The sequence below is a fragment of the Diadema setosum genome, chromosome 11 (genome assembly GCF_964275005.1).
Source record: "Diadema setosum chromosome 11, eeDiaSeto1, whole genome shotgun sequence".
Classification (NCBI taxonomy): Eukaryota; Metazoa; Echinodermata; class Echinoidea; order Diadematoida; family Diadematidae; genus Diadema; species Diadema setosum.
The window spans coordinates 2,308,905-2,323,360 of NC_092695.1; positions in this window are offsets into that span (position 1 = coordinate 2,308,905).

Genomic DNA, 14,456 nt, shown 5'->3' on the forward strand with positions numbered 1-14,456 from the left:
AATAAAAGTGCACAAATAGGACCTATTTGCATGCAATACGTTTCTGTAATTAATGTCTTGATTCCTTGGCATCAAGAACACACAAACTTCATCTAACCCTGCGGAGTGCAAACAATTACTCGCAAAAATATCCACTTTTACAGTATATTTAAACCATGATAGCAATTTTACCTAAATCCAATAGTTTTTCTGCAATAATTACTGCTGTACGTATACCTTGTACATGTCAGCTTCTTGAAATATTGATGCCTAAATAAGAGTCTAAAAGACACTCTAAAATACGCCGGTACTGTAGGGCCTATAACACAAAGAAAGGAAAACCTGTCAAATGCATCAATTAATTTTACTCTGCTTAATCTTCCATCCGTATCTCGCATGATATGCACCCCGTACGGTACGGTATGAACTGCACACTCGACAGCGTCCGTTCCTAGGCTACGCTACGCACACGTGAAACCCGCCCCTGCACCTGTTTCGCTCCGCCACCAGCTGTCTGGTTTGCACGACGTCCCTGACATCCCAAATAAAAAAAAACTACTGTGAAATCGTCAGCTAAGCGCTACCCACATCAAAAATTGGTCAATTATTGAGATTCTTCAATTCACATTCTACGAAATAACTGATATTTACCTATGTGATCCGATGGTTGACAAGAATGGGTCTTCGTTACCCGCTGCGCCTGTGAGCTTTTTGTGATGGGAACCGGGCGAAGTGGTGTTAGTCAATGGGTTATCCAGGCGGCTTTGTAAGGGATCCGGCGGGTGGACAATGGAGCGAATTGGTGGGAGGGCTCCGTGCTCACTCATACGGCACGGTCCGCAGCTACACTGCGAGCAAGATGATGCTGTGATGGACGGCGGACTGATGGAGAAGGCAACATCCCAATGTGCGCGTACCGGAGATGAGAACCTGTGTACGCAAAACGCACAAATTCACAATGCATTCTAGACTCTCTTTCTGGGACGTGCGTAATGCCGATTGATTTCTATTGGCGTCCGATTGGATGAGGTATCAAGTGGTAAAGGGTGCGATGCAATGGTGGTGAAAATTAAGGAGGGAGTCGCGTCATTATTTCGGACACCAAGAGATGAGGAAAGATAAAACATGCTTAATTTTTGGAACCTGTGCTCGGAAACGTGCCTAATTCGTTTCAACTAATACTTTAACTAGGTCTACTGTGAAATACGCAGAATTCTAGGGTTGGTACAGTTTCGGTTGAGATAGGGCTTTATGCTTTCAATCTTTTTTTTTCTTTTTTTTTTATAATGAGGAATTTTGAGATAATGAGAAACCTGTTATGAGATATGATAGAGCATATAATTCTAAGAGGAATTCAAAGTTTAATTGATGAAAATTGGTTTTGAAATGGTTGAGATATACCAAACAATGCGATCCTAATAAAAGGTGGGACCAACATTTTATTGGGATTGCTTTGTTTTATTTTGTTCTTGGATATCTGAACCATTTCAAAACAGATTTTCATCTAGTAAAGTTTAAATTTCTCCTATGGAAATGTATGCTCTTTAAAATTTCATAAGAATTGATTTCGAAGTATCTTGCAAAAAGATAAGCTGAATCTTCACCTCAACCAATACTATACCATCCCTTAAAAAACACACATAAAAAACCCCAACAACAACAACGAACATTATCAATGAAACGATAGGGCCTACCATGTCTGATTAATATGATGACAAAGAATAATGCGAGCAGTGGGACCTGTGTTATTAACCCTTGGAGTTCATGCATCTAAGTAAAATAAATGAGAGTTCCGTGATAAAACAAAGACGTCAATTTCAGCCTATGTCTATTATTCAAGAGGGATGACAATCTACCAAGTTACAGTGTTTTAACGGCTTTTGGCTGCCAGTTTACGTTTACGAGGATAATACAATGTACTTAATATACGAAGTCTTGATCTGGTCTATAGGATTACATTATCATAATATCATTTTTAGATTAGCACACTTTTTTTTTCTTCTTTTGAAAATCCATGTACTCAGTAGGCCCCTGTTGATCCTAGATCAACAATTATTTGAAACGCCCCCACATCTGAAAAATGTAAAAGAATTAGATGGAGATTAAATCAAGGGTATTAGTGTCTACAAAATATGAGAATTGTGTAAAATTATAGATAATTATCATCAGCAACACAAACAACTATACGTACATACAAAAGTATGGATCTCGGAGTGGTGAAAAGTTCACACTATTGAAATGAATTTTTCAAAATGCCCTCTATCGGTGAGAATCTGTAAAGTGTAAGAGACGGTGTTATACTATGGGTATACCTTTTATGTCAAACTGCCTTCAAAATCAAATACCGGGTAATTGGAGAGTTCATTCTTACTTTGAAAAGAATTCAGCAGAGAAAGACAAACGTATCAGGCCCTAAGTGTTTATCATAAAACTTAATTCTCTTGACAAACAGTGTTTGGTGTTTAAGAAGACAATGAAGTTTATACGATAGACATTGAACAAACACCAATACCTAACAGTAATTTTATGGTTCATTCATTATCTCAGCTGTGTAACGACTTATCCATCTCTCTCTCTCGCTCGCTTTATTGCGACCACATAATAAATTATGAATAATCACATACACATATAGGCCTACACGAGCAATATTGACAACAAACAGATAATGGCAAAGATGATTAAGAATGTCATCATCTCACAACTTTCATTTTGGTTTGTATGTAAAGATACACGGTCTGTCAATGATCCCATGTACTACTACAACCCCTCTCCACGTAAAATATCTTAATATTGCTAGCTAGGATTATTACAAGACTACAGTACTTTGATGTGAATGATACATCTTATCCACATAATCACGTCACAAAAAAAAAGGAAGAAATTTAGTGCAGATTTGTGTACAGGTCAGTGGGAGATTTGTGAGCCGATAACATCACCTTGGTCAATTTGATTTTGTACTAGTAACTATGTAGGGCTAATCTTAGCGAACTGTAGATCTGCGACGCGAACGCTAAGACGACGCCTCCTCTCGGGCAGGACACACAGGACGCACATCGAAAGCACGCCATCACCAAAGACACGTGTAAGAGGAGTCTTTAAATCTCAATTACGTTTCTTACGTCCAATTTGTTACAATGTTCACTCTTCTTGTTAGTCCTTTTTTAATCTAGTACATTGCGGCTTGCTTGCACAAGCAGTATAATTGCACAAAGTAATCCTGTGCTGGTATAGTACAGGAACGGCGCAGTGTTTTCAAAAGTGTGGGGGCCCACTTCCGGGTTTCATGAGCTAACAAAGTGATGACACCTTATGTATTCCTTTGTATGGTGCACAAAAAGTGTGGGGGCCCGAGCCCCCACGGCCCCCACGGCTGCGCCGGCCCTGTAGTAAATTGTCTCGTTGCAAAGACAGTGAAAGAGGTTGGATATAAACAAAACCCTCTCATAAGAAGTCAATTTTGATAAAACAAAATGAGTTCATATTTTCTTATATCCTTGTATATAGTGAGAAACTTGACATGAGGTAATTGTCATGATTTTTTTTTAGGCCCTTATACTTGTTTTGTTTAACGAGGTTCTCTCGTAGAGCAGCAGCAGCAGCTTGCCCATGATTGTGAAGGAATTCAAGGGAAATTGACCGATATAGAATTCAAGAGGGCGTTGTTGCGAGGACTCCCGTCTCCTGCTTAAGGCCCGGTCCCACTGCACTTACGGATGCAAAGAGGATGTAAAGCGTACAAAAAATCTTGCCATCCGTTGGAAAACGCTACGAATCCGCTGTGTACCCATCGCATACGTGTTTCATCCGCTCTATCCATCGAGCATCCGTCCACTGTGATTTCATCCGCGCAAAAAGTTTTAAGCTGCTTAAAACTTTTAGAACGGATGAACTTTCCGCTGTGTACGATGTAAATCCGCGACATACGAGCAACAAACGTTGTATGTCCGTGCGGCATCCCTTAAACGTCCGCTGCATCCTCTCTGCATCCTCTGGGCATCCTCGCAACTCACATCCGCTGCAGCTAAAAACGGAAAGAGGGAGGAAAGATATGGTACGCGGAACGTCTTTACATCGTTAATAGCACGTTAATAGAAAGGATGTAAGCGTATGCATCTCGTATATAAAGCATTTCGAAAGCATCCCCTCTACATCCGCTCTGCATCCGCTCTGCATCCACTCTGCATCCGCTTTTTCTGCTATGCGTCCGTTTCGCAATTATCTCCGGTAACCCCTTCGGAGCTGTCATCCCCTTCCATCCGCTTTCATCCGCTAGGCTTCCGATGAACATCCGTTTAACATCCCCGCTACATACTACCCACGTCCGTTCTATTTCCGTTCTGTTATCGCCAATTTTCGCCAATTTTGTCAATTTCTGGAGCGGATGAAAGCGGATGAAGCCATCCCCGAAAATTTACTCGTCCGCTGTGTCCTTTCTGCATACGCTTTGTGTCCGTCGGCCAGTGGGACCGGGCCTTTACTCGCATCCAGTAGTGGATCGGGGGGGGGGGGGGGGGGGCGCACCGGGCGCGCGCCCCCTCTTTATTAGTTGTTCAAAAAGAAATAAAAGGAAGAAAAAAAAAAAGAAGAAAAAAAAAGAGAGAAATGAAACTCGGAAGTAGCACAAAAAATAATTATTGTTTGCGTCGCCCTTCAGACCCTGTACGGTGTTTAACCCGGTGAAGTGGTCCCACCTCACACATCTAACTGGACCCCATGGAAGACCAGCTTAGCATGGCTGAATATGGGCTATCCAGCCATTTTCTCAGATGGAATAAAAATTAATGAAGAAAAAAAAAACCAAAAAACAAACAAACAAACAAAACATTCCTAGATCCGCCCCTGACATCTGCCACGTTCCTTGTATAAAACTGTTTTTATCTACCGTGGTTGTCTCCTACTGCTTCTTGTCCAGTGTTAAAATAAGGAAGACATTTCCGTAATGGTTTTGCACATCACATGAAATGCTGCTCCATGCTCGAGTTAAACCTAGAATTATACTCAGCAAAGATGTTTCATTTATATCTGGGAATATCAGATAAAGAATTTCTGTACCGGTATCGCATTTATTTCCACTACACAGGGATATTTGGTCACCCCAATATTTATACCCCTCCAAATTAGATGATCTGTGTGGCCCATTAATTCTGTTTGACTTGAATGATCTATTGAAAATAAGTTGAACACATTTAATGGTAGATGTATTTTGGCTTAACCCACTCAGCACCACGACGACTGCCAATGATATTACATTGTATGTGCAGAGGCAAGTTGCCTTTGGCTATGAGGGAGTCAAAGTGAACCTAGAATATTAAAGAGAGTGCTGTAGCATTGACGCATCTGCCACGTTCAGAATGACAGAATATAAGACAAATCATGTCAGTGGTCATGTCAAAAATGGTCAAAAAATGTAAATCTCAGTCTGTCTTTTGATTCGGCCATGTGGATATCTTCTGCACGCAGATTCTGAAACGACAGTTTGCTTGCTATCTTATTCTAGCCGTGGAAACTTGCGTGTAAATACACGTGTATGTGTAACAGACACATCCAAATTTATACATGTAGTGACCAACAGATGACTAGCTTCACTTTGAAAGCAAGAGATTATCGATAAGAGGAGTGAAGGTTGAGATGTGAATTTTCTTCAATTTGTTTCCCTCTACAAATTAAATTTGTAAGATCGCAACTGCTGATCAGTAATTTAACAAACATGATAGAAAAAGGAACAATGGGACTCGAACCTGTAACCTAGATTACTTTCCGGGCAGCGACACTACCACCAGGCTATCACTGGTTGCCGGCTTGCAGTGACACGATGAATTTGGAACTCCCAAGCTCCGATACATTGTATTGTTGTGTTGTGTTACGTTACGTTACGTTACGTTACGTAGTCCAAGGTGGACACGGTATCAATGAAAGCAAGAGAATATGAGAGGGGTGAAGGTTGAAGTTTGAATTTTCATCAGTTCGTCTCCCTCACTGCCGGCAACCAGGGAAAGCCTGGGGGTAGTGTCGCTGCCAGGAAGGCAGTAGATGACAGGTTCAAGTCCCGTGGTTCTTTTTTTCTTCTTCTTTTTCGATATGTTTGCTGAATTACAGATCAGCAGTTGCGATCTTACAAATAATTTGGAGCTTCACTTTATTGATCTTCATAATGACGATGGCAATGATCATAACAAGTCAAAGAGCGCCCTCTTGAGTCCAGGGCTCATGTACGTTTAAAGGGATGATGTAGTTTTGGTTAAGATTTGCGATTAAGATCTTGACTTTTTGAGAGATGAGAAACCACCTATGAAATATGAAAGAGCACACAATTCTACTGGGAATTCAATGTACATGTATATATATATATATATATATATATATATATATACATATACATATACATATATATGAAAATCGCTTCTTAAATTGCCAAGATGTAAAAAAAAAAACAATGTAAAGCAAAAGACATCCTGATAAAAGTTGCGTCCCATCTTTTATCAGGACATCTTTGTTTTTGGATATCTCTGCCGTTTCAACACCAATTTTCATCCAAAACAAACTAACAAACAAATAAACCTTTGAATTCCTCTTGGAATTGTATGCTCTTTCATTTTCATAAGAATGTTTCTCGTCACCTCACAAAAGTGGAAATATGAATACCACATCTCAATCAAAATTATACCATTATCGTTCCTCTAATAATGCACTGAACCTTTTTTGAATGGAGTACAGACATAACAGAAACATAAGAGGGAGTGATGGAGTTTAGTCCTTTTATTAAGAACATATTTACATCAGAATCTCACTGCCACATAATTTACAATGGCAGATTATACCATATAATACATCTCTCCTTTCATCAGGACACATGAAATACAATACTGGAAAAATGTCTTGCAAATGCAATACTTTGAAGTACACAAGAAAATGACAATTCAATGTCAATAATGAAGTATACAAATGAACAGATACACAAGAAAACAAGGATGGATGTCATTTAGTATAATCCATGATAGTGAAACACTAACGGAGATTGAATTTAGATTGTGTATCTGCCATTATGCTCTTTTCTGATCACAACTAGAACGGCATGTGCTTTGAAAAGGAACGGAAAGACTAATAATCAAACATACTATATGCATGTTATCATATAATTGCATATAAAAACACACACCTTCTCTCTCTCTCATTATATTTTTGGATGTTACAATGCCAGCATCGCATCTCACAACTTCAGATCTTGTTGATCTGTTGGCAAAACTCATGTATACAAAACACACTGTTTGAAGACCTTTTGCAGTGCTAAGAAGAGGAAAGCGGCACACCACAAGATATTGGATCATATTAACAAATACAAAACTGGCTGTCAGGCGCTGATACTTGCTCAATCATCATTCACAAAATTAATATTGCCAATTGTGAAGAAGCTTGTGATCACACTATGGACTTTGTCATAAATGTTTTTTGAACCAGCTATAATATATCCATATTCGACAGTATTTGGTATCTTCAGCGCGAAGGAAAATGATTCTTGACAATCTTTCTCTTCAATTGTTTCCACAAAAACTAAAAACATAAACTAATGCTTGAATGTCATGGTATTCAATGTCCACACAACGTCCAGCTTTGCTGAGTTGTTGGCTGGGGTCAAAAAACTGTACAAGTGTATTACAAACATGTGTGTATATACATATTTACAAACATGTAATCAATGACCACAAGCTGAATATATGCATAGTCACACAATGACACATTCATAGCTCAAGTCTATCTCTTTTATGACAGTAATAAGAAGAACCTTATATAGAGTTGCTTGGAGTCACAGAAATTTCCTCATGTCAGGCATCTCCTTATAACTGTATCACTCGAAGATAAAAGACAAAGTCCAAAGACAAAATGCAAAATTACCTCATTACATCAGGCATTTCGCTGTATCAATCCTTGTCGTAACAAGGTTCTACTGTTCTGTACCACTATCTTTTTAGACAATCTTGTCTGGTTAGTTTTACACAATAACTTCATGACAGAAGCATTATAGACATTGAATTTTGTCTTACAAAAACTTTGTTCAATATTATACACACATTTGGCAGTGACAAAAACATATTCTGGTAACATTCTGAGCCACCAGTATTTCTAGCTAGCCTCCCTGGTGCGACCGTCAGTGATTACAGGCAAGGGGATTTGAAACACAGGCTGAAGCACAGAGTACTAGTATTGGCATAGTACACGTATATCTTACTAATCCCTTCAGAAGTGGCTGCGTGTCATTAAGCAGGCATCATAATGTACATCAGAATATCAAAGATACAGTCAACCTTGCCTAACTCGAAGCTCTTTGGACTTGAGAATAGTATATCTTACTATATAGCTTTGACTTCAAGATATATATATCGTCGCTGGGGTGACAAAACCTCGTATCTCAAAATCGTCAAATGTTCAGGAGAGCAAAAAAACATGGCGGCCAAAGCACTATAGTGAATGGGAAAGCCTTCACTTTGACATGTCATGGTGGCTTCATTTTTGGAGTAAGGCAGTTAGGATTTGGCCAAGACATCACTTGACCCATTATTTGACCATTAAGCTAAAAAAATTTTTTTTGACATTTTTGAGATACGAGGTCTTGTCACCCCAGCGACGATATAGTATAGCTTCGACTTCGAGAAAATTGGACTTATGAGGAACTAAAATCAACAGAATATAAAAGAGAAGACGACTTGGAAAGACCTTCAACTTAGGCGATTATCTGACTGTGATGCAAGGTCAACTTAAGCAAGGTTAACTGTATCAAAACAGCTACCTGTAATGGGTGAAAAATCAATGACATATCTTTCCCACCTTTCTCTTTCTTTTGACACACTAGTCTTGTTGTAGGTCATCCAGGCTTCTACTTTTACATTTCCCATTAAATGCAGCATTGCACTGCGACCTGTACCATTGAAACTCGAACTCTTTGCTCTTGACAACATTGAAAGTGAGCAGTCAATTTTTCAGAAAAACTTCCAGCTGTACTCTATGCATGAGTCCAGCAAACTTTTCCTACAAGTTCTTTGTATAACATACAGGGTACTTCAAATTCATGAAATTCTTCTGTCGAGATGTTTTCATTGCAACTGATTGACAGTCGATGTAGGGCAATTTGTCAATCAGTTGCAATACAGGGTACTTGTTTCAAAGTTTGGTTGTGCCTTGTGCAACCATGACTACAGAGATATAAAGGATGGAAATGTCTATGCCTGGCATGATAAAATGCACGTCATATAATTCCAGGAAAATCTGCACATACACTGATTAGACTGTAAAGACTTCCTCATGATAATCAAGGGTAATCGCATGCAATAAAATTCATGTTTACGCTTTCTCCTGATATCCTCAGAGATCTCACAATTCTAACCCCTGCAAAATGTACCTTACAATGGTTATGGTATACTGGGATATATGGTGACATGTTCATTATTTTTCCACACAGTGTGACACAAGATTCTTTAGTAGAATGCCTGTCCATTACTGATCAAATATGAGTGAAACAGGCTTCAACAATCTACCTGCAAATACCATGCAGTGGGATGATATAAACAATTCGGACCTAGCAGAAATAAATCGACAATCCTAGGACAGAGAAATTATTCAATGTCTACTCCAAGTTTGCCATTTCTTCTAGACTTGTGTAGCAATTAGTGCATTCAAACTTTCAACTACGGATGGGAATTTGTCAATCCAGTACCTTCATAAAATACAATGTATACTCAATTCCAGACAAAGCATAATTCTTGTACATTCCATTTCTTTGATAGACCTCTGAAGAATTCTTTCAAATATTTCAAAGGTTATGCAAAGGAGTCACTACTGTTTAACTACAGTCCCATACTTGCCTTCTGGACACTGGTACACAAGGAGATAAAATATCCATGAGGAAGTACTTGTATACTTGTACTAGATGCCAAACCGAAGATGTACTGTTACAACAAAAAGAAATCTAATATAATAATATGAAACTTCATATGATAAAGTACTAAGTAAATTTCTCAGTCCTTAGGGTTTCTTAATACATTGTACTTGGTTTCCATGATAACATTAGAAGTGATTTTGAAGAAATAATTTTTCTTCATTCTACAAATCAATTTCAACTCTGTATTTCTGGCTAAAGATACATCCGATTTAGAAACAAGAAGAGATAAAGAGGTCTACAGTGAACTGATTCTGCACAATGATGTAAAAGAGCAGAACGATATTAACAAATGCTCAATCCAATTGAATATTTTGTATGATCCAACATTCTTTTTTTTTTTTTTTTTTTTTTTTTACTGTGGCACATGATTGTTGGACCTATTCTATGGATTTTGCTCTGAAGAAAAAGGGCTTTAACACCTGGAGTCAACAATGCAGCATTTTGTTCAAAATACAGTTACCATGATATCCTTTGGCCAGCCTAATTTCAAATCATGTCTGAGCCTTCAATCAGAAAGTGCCATGATTCCTACGGTTAAGTACTTTGCAGAACTTTGACAAAACTCCATTATTAGATTCCATTTACCGGTAAGTTTTATTTAATGTCTCAATTTCACTGAGGAAATCTTTATAGTGACTTTGCAATATTCTGGGGGTATTTATCTATACCTGACTGCAAGAATTTCACATTTCTTTTCAGAAACTCTGTCTTCATTGTCACGAGAAGAATATAATTTGCATAGTATTCCAAAGTCATCTTTAAACAGTGCTTATTCAAAGGCTCCAATGATCACAAATATTGACTGCCTTGTCTCTCTTATGTAACATGTACAATCAGATGCTTGTTACAAGTTTTACACTGAATTGTTAAGCATGAACTATAGTTTGAAAATTATATATATTGTCAGAGCATTGTCATATCCCATTGTAGTATACAAACAGCTATCAAAGGATTACAAAACCAATTCATGCCCTCAACATAAAATGTGAGATTAAACATGAGAAATCATGTACACTTGTTTGCTAATATTGAAATGCGATGGAATGCATTTATCAGCCCCACCTCAAGCTAGCCATTACATGTACATGTAGTTGCAAGCAAACAATAATTTCATGTAATGTGTATTACATTATGTACCAAGACAAATTGTACTGGAAATTGTATTTTGTACGTGCCAGATGAGATATCCAGTAGAATTATGCACACATTTAAATAACAGTGTATAACTTGCAATGAGTACAGGAAGAGATTGTAAGCTCTAGAAACTTCAAAATGAATGCTTCTGAACCAGGCATACTTCACATTTCAAACATGTCAGCTACACAATTTTAGTATGACCGAAGATGGGAACCATTAGCACTGAAATTTCCTTTGAACTCAGCCCTGCAGGATATTTGACATATTATGCAAAATTCTTATTTCTCCTGAATGCCAAGATAATAGTTTGAAGACAGTAGAGAAGATTTATGCCATTCCCACCTGACATGAGGTCATCTCATTTAAATTAAATGATCTAGTTAATATGCAATGTTTTCAAATTCAGAGTATGCAAATGATTATGCTCTGATACGTATCTCATTTGACAATCCCTGGTGTCAAAGATGGTATCAGCAAAACAGAAGAAACAAAAACGAAAACAGGGCAGCAGAAGGTTTCTAGAATTCAATCTACTTCAGTCAAGTCCATTAATGAATGACAAGCTGCCATCTTATTGCTTCCTGGCTGCTGCAGACATCAGGTAATCCATGACTCCTGGTTTCTCAAATAACTCGTCCAACTTCTCGTCATCGTAGTCCCCCTTGAGTACGACGTTGAGCGTCCCATCCGAGTTCTTCTCCACATCCAAGAACGAAATGTCCTCATCCATCTCCTCAGAAGGGTTGCTGCCCCTTTTCAATGACTGCCCCGCAGCACCCTGTTCTGAACCAAGACAGTTTCCTTGATTGACACTGCGAGTCTCACCCCCAGAAGAGCCCTCTGTAAGTCTTGAAGATTTGTTGGGGTTCTCTTTGCTGGAAGAAGTGGCCACATTCTCTTCGGGGAATTCCTGACCTTGACACCTGGCTAAAGAATCAGTTTTGGTATTATCCCTCAGCACAGCTGCCTTCTCTAGTGCCACAGACTTCGGCATTGCTTTTGTTTGTCCAACATCAGATGAAGGAGGGCCGGGCACACCTGTTTGTGCAATTGCATCACTTGGGGAATGTGTTGTTGCTGCACCATCCTGGCATACCTTTCCTTTTTCTTCACTGGTGGTTGATGGCAATGTGGCAACGTTTTTGTTGCTTGATATGTCAAGTTGTTGCAATGTAATACCTGTTCTGTCCTGCTCAGACTCGACGGCACTGTCCACTGCATCCTCCTCCTCTGCCTCTTCACTGTTTACAATCTCCTCCTCCTCCTCCTCCTCCTCTTCCTCTTCATCATCATCATCATCGTCATCATCATTTTGCATCTCATCTTTGCTATCCTCCTCATCGTCATCTTCCTCCGGTTCAGAATCACTGTCCTCACTGTCATCACTATCTGGATCATCGTCGTTGTTCCAACCTACAGGCCAAACACGATTCTTAACACTCGAAATCAAATCAGCGAGGGCACCGCTTCGTGCAGTGTCCTTTGATTCTATATGAGCTGCCTCTGTCCGATCCACCTTCAGCTTCTTCTTCTTCCGGCAATCTATCTTCTCCCATTTCCTCTTCACTGGTGTCTGCACACAATCAGCTTCTAGCTGTTTGTCAATGGGTTTCTTTTCCTCAATGGGTTTCTCTTCCTCAATGGGTTTCTTTTCCTCAGTGGGTTTCTTTTCCTCAGTGGGTTTCTTTTCCTCAATGGGTTTCTTTTCCTCAGTGGGTTTCTTTTCCTCAGTGGGTTTCTTTTCCTCAGTGGGTTTCTTTTCCTCAATGGGTTTCTTTTCCTCAGTGGGTTTCTTTTCCTCAATGGGTTTCTTTTCCTCAATGGGTTTCTTTTCCTCAGTGGGTTTCTTTTCCTCAATGGGTTTCTTTTCCTCAATGGGTTTCTTTTCCTCAATGGGTTTCTTTTCCTCAATGGGTTTCTTTTCCTCAATGGGTTTCTTTTCCTCAATGGGTTTCTTTTCCTCAATGGGTTTCTTTTCCTCAATGGGTTTCTTTTTCTCAGTGGGTTTCTTTTCCTTACTGTTAGCTGAAGTGGTGTTCCCTTTCAATCGCTGGACAATTTCATCTATGACATGTATCAGTGGTCTCCTGCCATCTGGAATAGGGTGAGCCTGCTCTCCTTGGATATGTTTAGTTTCAGCAGTACTTTTCAATGGCTGACTGGACATATTATCTGGGGCACTCTCTGCCGGCAATGCGAGAGAAGCACCATCAGATTGTTTTGTGGGTGGCTCACTGGTGGCAGGATTCATTTTGAGTGGTAACGCTACATTCTCCTGGTTCTGTGTGCTCCTCTTTTGGACACCTGTTGACGGTGTGTCAGAAGAAACTTGTTTTGGAGCAGCACTTTCACATTTCTTCCTACTATCACTACTGGAGGATTCTTCAACATGTTTTGTGGGTGGCTCACTGGTGGCAGGATTCATTTTGAGTGGTAACGCTACGTTCTCCTGGCTCTGTGTGCTCCTCTTTTGGACACTTGTTGACGGTGTGTCAGAAGAAACTTGTTTTGGAGCAGCACTTTCGCATTTCTTCCTACTATCACTACTGGAAGATTCTTCGACAACTTCAACATCACTGTCACTATCAATCACTTCTATCTCCGTGATTTCTCTGACTGTGTCACTTCCAGTATGATGCCTGGAAGAAGAGTCCTTCTCCTTCCTTTCACCAAGGTCTGTCTTATCTTCAGATGCAACACCGTCATTCAGTGGAATTATATTAGAGGGGACGACCTCTTTCTGTGACCTAGTGGCACTTCCCTCTATGTGTTCTGGCTCACTGTCAGAATCGAAGGCCATGCTGGTGTTTGCTCCCTCTTTGACATCATCCTCGTTTCCGCTGTCGGGGATAAAGCCGTCATCACTGTACTGCCCCTCTTCGTCTTGGAAGAAGAATGGATCCTGCTCGTGGTCCTCCATATCATCACTGCTGGACACATAGCATTCAATGGGTAGAGGGTCTTCAGAGCTGTCGCTGTCGTACCAGAAGCTTGCCGTCCCTTGGTCAACTTTGCGAATCTTTGCGGATTCATACTCAGCCAGAATTTTGTCAAGACTTCTCTTCCTGTGAGATGTGGTGGAGGCCCTTGAAGAACTTTGTGCAGGGCTTTCACTCAACTGATGACGGGACAGAGGAATGCTTTTGGCTGGAGACCTTTTGGGTTTCTTCGACTGGAACGCTGTGCGAGTGTCACAAGATGTTATAATATCCTTCACAGCTGCAGCCTGCTGTTTGTGATCATTACACTGCTTGACGATGTCGAGGGCCATCTGTGAAGCTACAGTGCCTAAATCCATGGCATTAAATTTACCTGAGGACACAAGCAGAGGAAAATCCACACATGTATGCTGTTTAATATGATTTAAGATTCTTTCAATGGAACAATCATTATACACACCAAAGACATC